The sequence below is a fragment of the Gadus morhua genome, chromosome 12 (genome assembly GCF_902167405.1).
Source record: "Gadus morhua chromosome 12, gadMor3.0, whole genome shotgun sequence".
NCBI classification, from domain to species: Eukaryota; Metazoa; Chordata; class Actinopteri; order Gadiformes; family Gadidae; genus Gadus; species Gadus morhua.
In genome coordinates this window covers 28,492,083-28,504,225 of record NC_044059.1, presented here as the reverse complement: position 1 = coordinate 28,504,225, position 12,143 = coordinate 28,492,083, and positions in this window count along the sequence as shown.

Here is a 12,143-nt window from a genome sequence, read left to right as displayed (position 1 = left end):
ATTTAACGAGGAGTTAGTGATAGCTTATATTCTACACTTACTGTATCTTAAATATGAAGTAGACCTTTTATTAATGATTCATGACACTGCTAATTCCTTGATAACTCATTCAGTTGCAACTTGCAATTATGCACTCTGTTTATAATTTTCAATGAAAAGTAATTTCTTCCTTGGAATCAAATTCTTTATTGAATTATATATGATTTGGGTTAGTGTCATTCAATTCAAATAGCATGTCAATAAATCAAACAAATTAGGCCAATTAATTATTGTCATTTCTTTGGCTGGAAAATCCAAATGAACTGAGTGACACACAGAGAGATGCTTCAACATGTCGACAGCATCATGACAGGTCTGCTGATTGAAATGGGTGTAATATAATCATATATTAAATATGTTATCTAATATGCTGGCTGCATGATTGGTTGATGTAACAGGGTCAGAACGTACGATTGAAGGGTTTGAAACCCGAGTTCTGTCTGGGTTGGAGTCCTAGAATCCGGGTTGGAGTCCCAGAGAAAAGACCAAGTTCCTTCAGGTCGGGTTGGAGTCCCGACGTGGGAACCAGAGAGACTGTTGATCTGATCTTAAATACATTGCACTTTATATAGTCGATTTTATTTGGACATGGACATGACAATGTCATTGGACGAACCAGATGCATTGTTGACAGTGTATTAGCATAAATGCTAGTTTACAACACCTGTCCACAGGAGGCTTTTTGAAAACAACAAAAGAAACTAAACAAGACAGAAAGAAGATCAAATACTCTAAAATGTAAAATCAAGATCTTTCTAAAATGCTGGTCTATTTAACACATTTTTTGCATGTGTTTTCTTTTACTTATCTATTATTTTATTTTATTGTAAGTGCTACATAAAAAATAGTTGCCTTGCCTACGATCATGTACAGGGACCGGAGGTATGAAGTACAGGGTCTGGGGGTACGATGTACAGGGTCCGGGGGTACGGGGGTGACTCTTGACTCCTTCCACACCCCTCTCTCAGCCATACCCTGCCATAACCTCTCCCTCTGTGTTCTCATCTCCCCTTTCATGCTTCCTTTTGCCTTTATCTCTCACTTCCTACCTCTGCATCCATCGTACGCCCTTCATCGTCCTCATCATCGGCGTTTCACAGCGGCTGTAACGCCCGTATAAGGGCGGTCTTCCTCTCGAAAGGACCGCTTCTCTCCCCCTGAACTTCCTGCCCCTCCCCTCACACACAAACCCCATTTAAAATCGCAAGGAAGTCAATAACAACTCGCTGCTTCTTCCTGAATGAGGGGTTTAAAAAAAGCTCTGAGACGCCCTGAGAACCGAATGTTTGTTTGCTTCCTGCTGTAAACTTCCTCTTCCTCCCGACGATCAACTTCCTGCGGTGGCGTTTGTTTCCCGCCTCGTCTCTCCGCCTCCATTATTCCTCCGTTCTCTCCGTGGCCGCCGCCGCCGCCGCGCCGCAGACGCACACACACTCCCGTTCGACGCGCGCACACACACACCACGTCCGCGACCCGCTGACCCCGGGGTCTTACGTAACCATGGCAACACTCAAATTAGAACATGGGATGGAAGGAGAGAGAGGGGAGGAGCTTACGTTCACCCGCAGGCACGTAGGCCTCGGCAGGGCTTTCAGATTACGGAGGCGCCCCTAGAGCGACAGGGGGTCAGGGGTCGGGGGTCGGGGGGGGGGAACACGACCTGAGAACGAGAGGAGACGAGGCGTAGACCAGGGAACCACAAGGGCATCACTGGTACCATGAGGCCCTGGAGGACAGACGGACGGACACCCGGCCCGGCCTCTGGCCCTCGTTGCATAAACCCCAGGGTGCGGCTGGGAGGATTATTTTAGTCTCCCGCTTTGCCTCCATAATCCTCCCTGCTCTCCCTCCTTTCCCTCCCTTCTTCCCGTTCAGATGATCACTAATCCCTCTCTCTCTCTCTCTCTCTCTCTCTCTCTCTCTCTCTCTCTCTCTCTCTCTCTCTCTCTCTCTCTCTCTCTCTCTCTCTCTCTCTCTCCCTCTCTCTCTCTCCCTCACTCTCTCTCTTTCTCTCCCTCACTCTCTCTGTCTCTCTCCTTCTCTCTCACTCTCTCTCCTCTTTCTCTCTCCTCTCTCTCTCTCCCTCTCCCTTTCTCCCTCTCACTCTCTCCCTTTCTCCCTCTCTCTCTCCCCCTCCCCCTCAGGGACGACAGCGGTAATCTGATTTGTACCGATACCTACTACGTTACCAGGTACACATCAACAGGTTAATGCGGCCGACTTCAGAATACACGCTTTGTTACGACACTCTGCTGTTGACTGTTCAAGAGACTTTAACACTCAGACGAACCCCATGTAGGCCCTGCGGTTTCTCTTCTGGTATATGTGGCCAGCCGATTTTAATCATTTCGTAAGATTAGCGCTATGTTTATTTGTACCTAAGCCTTTTAATAGATAAGATATATATTATACTCAAATAGATATATACCGAGTGTTTCTTTTCATTTACACAGCCGTGCATCGTCTTAGCAAAGCGATCACAACGTGTACGAGAGGAGATGAGTTGTTGGTTGGGTTGCTGAGTTTATACTGGGATGGAGATATATGTGTCACTGAGGATTATAAAAGAGCCAAACTAAGAAAACATGAAACAAACTAGAGCATTAGTGTGATCTCTGTGTACATGGATTAGTCCTCCTTCAGCAACCCAGATAAGGGGTTGAATCAGATTGATGTTGGTGGTTAGCTGCAGGTACTATTGTCGTGTTGACGTTTCCCAATGCTGAGTCTCTCGTGTGTCTGTCTGATGTAACCCCTGTCTGCATGTCACCCTGTCTGCCGCGCTCATACCACATCTGACATTCACCCAAGAACAAAAATAAAATATGAGGCATTTCCATCAGGCCAAGCGGTATTAAAACAGCACTTGAACTATAGAGGAAATACACATGAACACAGGGACACATCTGATAGGGGTGTCACACAAGAAAGAAAGCCAAGACCTTATCGAGTAATTCTAGGAAACACAGATTGAACGTTAAAATGTGTCACCACCAGCTCTTTGAACAACATTAACGACTTGAAGCATCTTGGAGGATGCAATCGTCTATTTACTCTACAAACTCTTTCTTAATAATAAAATCTTGAATCAAATCCTCCACTAGGTCAAGTTGATTTATTTGGCATTTAATCAGTTTTCAAGGTCTTCATATCATTAAAATGATACAACGGCAGCGTCAAACACAGAGCCCTGAAACTAACCCACCCTGTTCTCAAAGCCTCCTAGGTGGTGTCCCTTCCGAACACTGTGCCGCCTGAAAACATGCGAACAAAATGATTCAACTAAAAACTAAAGAAACTACAAAATTCCATTGGTCAACAAGTTTTTCCACCTGGTTGATGAACGCATTACATTTTCCCAAAGGAGATAACAACGTTATCGAAGTGTTAGGACACACAGTGCTAACAGCGGTAGTTTTATTTGTATTGGCTGTTCAGTATCTTTCCGTGCCCAGGAGGGCCTGAGAGACAGAGAGAGTTAGAGACACGAGGCAGAAGGAGAGCAAGAGCAACGAAAAGAGACAGAACAAGAGACAGATAGCCGAGGGATGCGGTGAACGGCTGAAGACGATCCTGACAGGAGATATTGGGTTTCCAAGCCTTGCTTCCATGACAACCGCAGTGAGGGCCCGAACCTCAAGGCTTCTGTAATGAATCATCTGCCTTGGATGTAACACCAACAAATGCACACATGTCAAGGCATAGGATTGGCTGTTGCAACACACAAACACACACACACACACACACACACACACACACACACACACACACACACACACACACACACACACACACACACACACACACACACACACACACACACACACACACACACACAATGAAACATGTTTGTCCTTCTGCTCATCAAGCATCACTCCACCTGTTCACCTCTTACAAAACTGAACTGGAAGTTTGTTTACATCAGATGTGAAGCGACCCCTTGCTTCATGTTTCAAGCATGTTATGCACATGTTGGAACCATCATTATAGGATGGAGGTCTCTCATACTGCTCCTATAAATTGTGCCGGTGGGCCGCAGCCGTTTATATCTTCAATGCTTGGAGAAGAATTGAGACGAACGTTGGCGAGGGTTTGTTAAGGTCTACAGGTGTTTAAGTTCAACCTGTCAAATGGGAGAGCGTCTCAAATTCCTGACATGCTTGAAAGAACTCAAATTATACCCCTGGCCACTCTGCCCTTCTCAGCCTGTGGCAGCCAGTGTTTGACAAACCTTCCATTAGTGGGTAGGCTCTCAGAGCTGACCGGGCCTCTTCCCTGCCTCCTCACTCATTCCCTTCTTTTCTCTTTTGCGATTCTTCCTTTTTGCTCTTCCCCAAAACATGTATTTTTTTTACAATAGTTCTAACAAGGGGAATTCAAATATAACACTGAAATAGAGTTTTTCTACTTCAGAAACGTTTTCATTAACCAAAGGTCAAATCTATTTTTTCTGTTTTAAGATGTTGCTCTTGATATTGAGACGTACAGGATTTACAATGCTTAATGTTTGAAACGTTGTGTCCTGATAATCTGAGTTATGGCCGCCCACCATCTGCTACTTCTCGGTTTCTATAAACAAATGGAAGAGTCAACTTTCTGGCCTACAAACAAACAAGTCTTTATACAATCTGAACAGATCCCGGGACGTAATAACAAGCTCCACTAGTTTAATCAACCACTTACACAGTGAAGGACGGCCTCCGGTACGACTGAGTGCCGCAGTAAGCTTGATATTGTTTCTTGTGTTACTTCTTCAAAGCTATGCAAGCTAGCTATGATGCATAGTAATCAAATAACATTTTATAATTCTTATTATGTATAAAGTGTTGAAATGCCAACTTGAGGTCCATGTTAGTGTATCGTTAAAATACCCAGTGTTACCGTGTGATTAATAATTATTTAATGTTCAATACAGATTTCTTCGAATTTGATTTTCTCGATTTAAATCACAATGGTTCTCTTTTCAAATCAATGCATTTCTCACCGCTGTGCTGTCGTTAGAGTGATGATGAACGACCGTGACAAGGGGAGCATTACCATCGTAATGGCTGTTGAGATTCTGCTGATAAATCTGCAGATTATGCCATGTGTTTCATTGGCTACATATTGTACACACACATAAACACACACACACACACACACACACACACACACACACACACACACACACACACACACACACACACACACACACACACACACACACACACACAAATACTAGGAAGTACACACTCCCTTACCCAAAGCACACACTCCCTAGTTACGCCTGTAGAACATTGACACACTCTCGGTCTCGCTCCAAGTTTCTACGAGTTACGTCGGGTCATGTTGACAAACGTAACTCCTCTTTACCTAACCCCTGACTTTGGTTCATCTCCGTCTCTCTCCTTCTGCCTCTCCGTCCCACACCCTGATATGGAGAACACGCACACAAAAGCACTTTGGAGCGCCTTTGACAGAAGGGACCGCACACACAATCACACACACCCACCCACCCACACACACACACACACACACACACACACACACACACACACACACACACACACACACACACACACACACCCAGGCACGCAACAATGGGTCAAGTAGACTATCTGTATATCTCTTTATCTGCTCACTCCGGCCCCGTCCTCTCTGTTGTACTCCAGGGTAAATCCCTTTCATCAAAACATCATTATTCCCCCTTTTCAAAGCAGACTATCTTTTCGTGACCTTAAACTGAACCACCTTAATAAGCACCGTCAAAAGGAGCTGTTCATATGGCAAACAGCATCAAATAATGCAGTTTGACATTAAACAATTGACATTAATTGAGACTTAGGTCTCAATTAATGATCAAACACTTAGAACATTGATTATTTCTCCTTTTTTCCTCAAAGAAATTAATTGTCAAGAAATATAGGAGTAGCAATAGTTCATTCGAGAAATAGCTGTTTTTCCTGTTTTCCGTTTCTTTGTTTTTGCCCCTTGGAGTCAAATGTTTCGGGTTGTTTTGTTGAATTTTGAAAATTACACAACGACCCCTGGAGGTCAGCATCGTCATCGCACTCAGTTATCCTTACGTAACAGACACCAGCCTGCGTAAATAAACAGAAGTTTAAAGCATATCCAATCAGATTGCACGAGGCTTGTTATTTATATGGAGCATATAGCCTACAGATTGGGGTATGTTGGTTCTGGGGAATCGTGCTCCCTATAAAAAGATAAATCCACGGAAGACACAAGGCAGTGGCATACTGCCACTTCCATGGCAGCAGCCGTAGTATTCTCAATCAACCAAACTACTCAATCAACTCATCGCACACGACGCGTCAAATACGGTTCAGGGTTCAGCTCGTAACATCGACTGGGAAGAGGATGGGCCAAAATTACGCTTGCCTATTGGATAAGGCCCCAGCGACCTCAGCAGGTATAGTTAGCAATAGTGAGGAGAGAGCAGGGCCAAGATATCTGTTGTGACCTACTTGGTGCAAGAGCTCAGAGGAAATTAACTTTTCAAATGATATTCCAAACATTGCAGTACACAAGTCACTCACGTACATAATATGAATCCATAATGGGGACCCAGCCAACCCCTGTTCCCATTTGTAACCACAGAGCTGCAAATAAAAGAGTGTGCATGCATTTATTCATTGATGTACTAAAGGCCATTCTGTATGTTGTATCTGAACTGTTTTTGAACTGTCTAGTTTCCTGCTGATGGTAATCTTCTGAATCTCCCCTCAGTGATTCCTGAAGGCTCCTGTTGTACTTAACTTAAATAGCAACTGAGGGTACGGCTACATTTACATCATGGGGCTGAAGACCTCAATATTTAAGTGATTATTATTATTTGGTTTGTGAGCATATATATGTGCCCTAACGTTTTTGTGGTGAATTCATGATAAATGATGTAGCAACAACCATTATTCTGAATAGCCTTTTCAACTTTCCAGAGCATTCGACCACCCAAAATAACTTGTAATAATCTCATAAATTTATACTAATCTGAGGACTTTCGCCTATGAATGCCCAATTTAATATAAAAGGGGGAAAATAACAACCCTTCCACATATTGAACACAATAAAGTTCCAAGCTGAGCCATTCTTTTATGTGTGTTCCCGTTGACAGGGGACCGTGTTACCGATAACAAAGTGACAGTATTTTGGTGCTGTAAGCCTTTTATACAAGCCTCAACAGGTCATCGAAGTGGGTCACAGTGAGGAGGAGGGCTCACAGGTGTAGCTCATAACATAATTAACTCTTCTGTGAATGGCAGCGTACTAATATATATAATATCTATACCCAAAAACCGTGGTAAGAACTCTGCGTTGGGCTGAGATACCTGAATGGAATGTAAACACCCATAATTTATGTGATAAACCCTGAGCCTACTCACGGCCTACCCTGTAATCAAATGTCTGTCAACAAGATTGCAATGTGGTGAGACCGCCTCGGAAAGGCCAGGGTGATTACCTCATTAGTATAGAGCTCAACTTCAAATTAGTTTTAAAGGGTAAGGCACACAGTGAAAAGGAATTGAAGCAATTTTATTAAGAAACCTATAATTTGCGTGACTAAAATTCTAGAAGAAAAATAGGCCTATAACTAGAACGTTCCTATTCTACATCAGAGTAGGAAGGTTCCATGTGTGACTGTGGATTTAATTAAAAATCCATGCCTGTTATTTAACCCTGTAGGAGAAGTGGGCGAGTGAGGGCATGTAAGCATTACTTACATCCCTCGCTGTGTGAAGTTTCCGTTGCATAACAAAGTATAAATAAACAATGGACTAATTAGTCGGCCTGCCATAAGCCGGGAAAGGTGATGTGAATAATAGATGGTAATTTGTCACATGACATCTCCGCTGATTAACCATCTTTTCTTCTGCTTAGCGGCTCCTGGAATAACATCCGATTTGGTATTTGGTATCAAACTGACTTGATTTGTTACTCTGAAAGTTTGCAGCAGGGAGTTGAGGACACAAACAAGCAGAAAGTTATGTGTTGTGACATTCCGGAGGGCACGTGACCGCGGGCGGTCTTGTGATCACAGCTTGTGATCCATTTCTCTCTATGGCTGAAGGTGCATTTAAACACACAATAACAATGGTGAGGGAGACTCATAATGTGTTTTCGTTCACTCTTAGATGTTATATATTCCTATTTTCATGGGATTATACAGCAATTAAAACAAACAAATATATTATACTCCTGTAAAAAAATAATAGATTTTAAACTCTTCTTATGACTCTTATCTTCAGTTAAAGGATGGTAATTGTTATTGACATTGACTTTGGGACAGCAGAATGGCTTCAGGATGGATGATATTTGTGACCTCGTAAAAATGAATGAACGGGGGACGCAAGAAAAGATTTGTCCTCTGGTTTAATCACTTAAACTCATCCTTGGAGTCGGAGGCCCTCAGCGTCTCCTTGGCTTGGCCTCCTCCTCCGTCTCTCTCCAAGTCACGGCCTCAAAGCGAATCAGGAGAAATGTGTCTTCAACTCAAAGCTTGAGCAAACATTGCATATTTTAACATCTTTAACGAAAGAGATGAGGACAGGCGAGGAAAACATTTGAAGTCCAACGATCAATTCTTAGAACTCAAATGTTCTCCTTGCTTGTCCTCATCTCTATAGCAGTCATCAAGCAGCTCTCTGACTCTGGCTAAGGTAAAGGTTTCAAAGTAAAGGCGTGGTGTCACTACTGTCTGTGATGCCAGTCATAAGGGCCACCAGCAAGACGCAACGAAATTAATCAACGTTAACAAGTTTGTGTCTACTGTAATACCTTTGTGATGCCTATCTTATCCCAGATTTTGAAAGAACTAGAAAACTACTGCTACTGAAAATAGTACCTAAAACAATTATAGTGCCATCAGGATGATGGTGGTCAGTTGGTCCTGATCCAGCTCTTCTATCTCTAAGTCCATGTCTTAGAGTCTGGCTTTAGTGGGCACTGGTAATACAGCGCAACAGATAAGGTATGAAAGTCCTTCCTCCCTGTGTGGTCTCGGAGGAGGAGGCGGCTCAGTTTTCAATCACTCTGAGTCTTCTTGTGTTACAGGCGTCCAGCAATCACTCAGGCCCCCGCTGACACACTGACACACTTCCAAAGCTCCTACAGTAACGTGGGCCCCCGATGGTTCTTTGATTACCAATGCAGAACCGTGTGGGTACGTATGGAAAGTGTGTGTCTCTGTGTGTGTGTGTGTGTGTGTGTGTGTGTGTGTGTGTGTGTGTGTGTGTGTGTGTGTGTGTGTGTGTGTGTGTGTGTGCGTGCGTAGTGCGTAATTCAAAAGGACCCTCGTCATACGTCGACGTATTCTTCCATCTTGGCATCACTTTTCAGAAAGATGCGCTGACCTCTGGACCCCCCGGTCTCCATGGATACCTCCGGTCGCCGTGCCAACCCACTAAGGTGGACAAAAGGCAGAAGAAAACAGATCAACACCTTTGTGCGATGATGGGAGGTAAACCAGGACATTGTGGTCGGGACATCGGGGAGGTACAGGAAGAATACGGTGGCAATGAAAAGAGCAGAAGTGTGAGGCCGCGCGGCTGTGAGCCTTTGTAAATGGAGTTCACCTGACCTCTGCAAATCAAAACTTTCTCATCCTTTATTCAGCGGCCGAGTCGCCTGGCCTAGTTTACAATGCATGGGACGGACAATACACGGTCCACTTCATTGAAAATAAATTATATATAATCAAGGAAATGGATTCGCCAATGTCTGGACAACGTATTCAATATTTATTTTCAGATGAAATCGAGAATTGTAATGAGCTCTGATATAATGGAAAATTGGTAAATGATGAACGCTGAACAACAAATTACTCTCCTGCGTATTCAAAGTGGGCTGAGGATCAGTTTAGCTCGTAAGATAATTATTATTATTCAACCAAATTATTCAACATTATTATACATATCAAATGTGCGGGGTAAGATTTAAGAGTGAATTAGAGTGTGATTTGATCTTTGGAGGTTAAGTTTGAAAATCGTTCTTTCTTCTGCGGTCTCTCTATACAACTCTTAAATGTTCCCTGCAGCAACTTCAAGTGTCCTAAGTATTATCTTATGGTGTCGCTTCTTATTTTTCTTGCTATAATTAGGTGGCTATGCCTACATTACAAGTGCAGCTATCGAGGTGGGCTTTCTCTTCCTATTACAGCAATTAGATATTATCTGATCTAAGATACTAAAAGAGATTGATGAGCCCATTCTGGAATAAGTTATGTTTCTTTTTGAAATAATTAATACGTTTTCAGCCTCACCAGTTATTTAATGACCTGAATTCATAATAATACGAAGATTCTGAGGATAAAAGTGTCTGCTATGAGGCATGACTATGCCTCAATTGCAATATATCACAAATAGTTAGGCATTTTAATGGACTTCAAAAAATGCAGTCATCTGTGGTTAACTATGCCGAGCCTGGCCGACAGAAGGATTTAGGATTTTACTGAACTAGACCGAAAACGTCAACCTCTATATTCAGGAGCCAATGTGGAAGCCCATGTTGTTGAATAGAAGAAGCTGTTCCGTGCTTGGCCACACGGGGGCAGAAGAGTCGCGGCGTGGGACCGCCACCCAGACCTCGAGCTCACGTTCTTCTGAATTGGAACATGTCTATCAGGGCTTCCAACGCCACAGCCCCACCCGGACGGCTCGGCCGCTGAGGCTCTTCGAACCCTCCTCTAACCCTCCTCTAACCTTTCTTTATAGGTCCATGCCTCTAACCCACACAAGATACAATCGTAAACACAGCTAAATGTTAAGGCCCGGAACATGTTGGTTCATTGACCAATAAGTTGGCCTATAGGAAGCGGTATCATAGCCTAAGATATTTTCGTTTTTCCTACTTTTTCAAAAGCGCAATTCAAAAGCTTTTATGCATAGCACATTGTTAATCATTATCATTATTATGATTACATTTTTTACAGTTCGTGTCGATGAAGACATTTATTCTTAGCTCACCCTATGCAGTATAATGGTGTTTTGTACACTTCAGCTGGTTTGAGTGCTGGAACCTTTGAAATAGCTTCATTTTTATCCATATTTCATACACAGATAGGTTTAAAGTGTAGCATGTTTCTGGAGAGGTTACACACACCATCCTTTGTCATTCAAGGGTTTGTTAAACTGGGTACAAACTCGGGCCCTAATGCTCTTTGAACAGAACCGTCTTCCCAAAGGGCCTACTCTAATCGACCGATTCTCCATGCCGTAACTCAAAAGCATGTGAATTACATCTCCTGCATATCAGATGGCAGCAGCTTTGAACCGTAATCTACACTAGAGTGCAACAAATAACTTTCTAACAGCTTATGGAAGCCAGAAGCAGTCGAGGGCTGAACTGATCTTCCTCGCAGCACTACACTTGATCCAAGGGCTGCTGAAGTGGTATTAAGTGACGGGCCTATAGCTATCTTTTAGCTTGGCTTTCAGCATCCATTTGATTTGTGTTGTTGCCAATTGTATGCTCTAATACAGTAGATTTTATTCAATTTAACTTCATTTTCTTGGTTGTTTTGAATCTTGCACTGTTGCACATTGCATGCGTGCACAAAATGGGCTGTAAAAATAGCCTGAGTAACATCGATGGATCCATTCGATGTGAGTTGTCTATATTCTTCAAATATTGAACATATTGTGTTCTCATGGTAAATGTTTCTAGTTTCAATTTATGTACCTATGTTTATTGCTATGCACAAAATGCCGAGACAGAATTCTTGCCCTTGTTCAGTAAAGTCCATTGTGATGGCGGTTCTAGTGTTGTGGGAGCATAAAGGCAGCTGTCACTGCTGCACCAGTGTCAGTATAACCCTGCTTAAGGCTAAAGCAGAGAGAGAGATGCTGCCACATGAATTCATCTGTTCACATCAATTTGTAACATTAGGGCGTGCCGGAGTTCAAACAGATTCTCCCCAACAGGAATACATCTGCGTGAAGGCTTACAGGCTCAGAGACTGACGTTCTGGAATATTACATCACATTGAGATGCGTTGTCCGCAGCCAAAAGATGAGAGGCAAAGAGACTATCTTTCAACCCCAAATGAAATGGATGTCAAGTCAGGCCTCCGACGGAACAGATGAAGAGCGATGGAGTCAAATCACAGA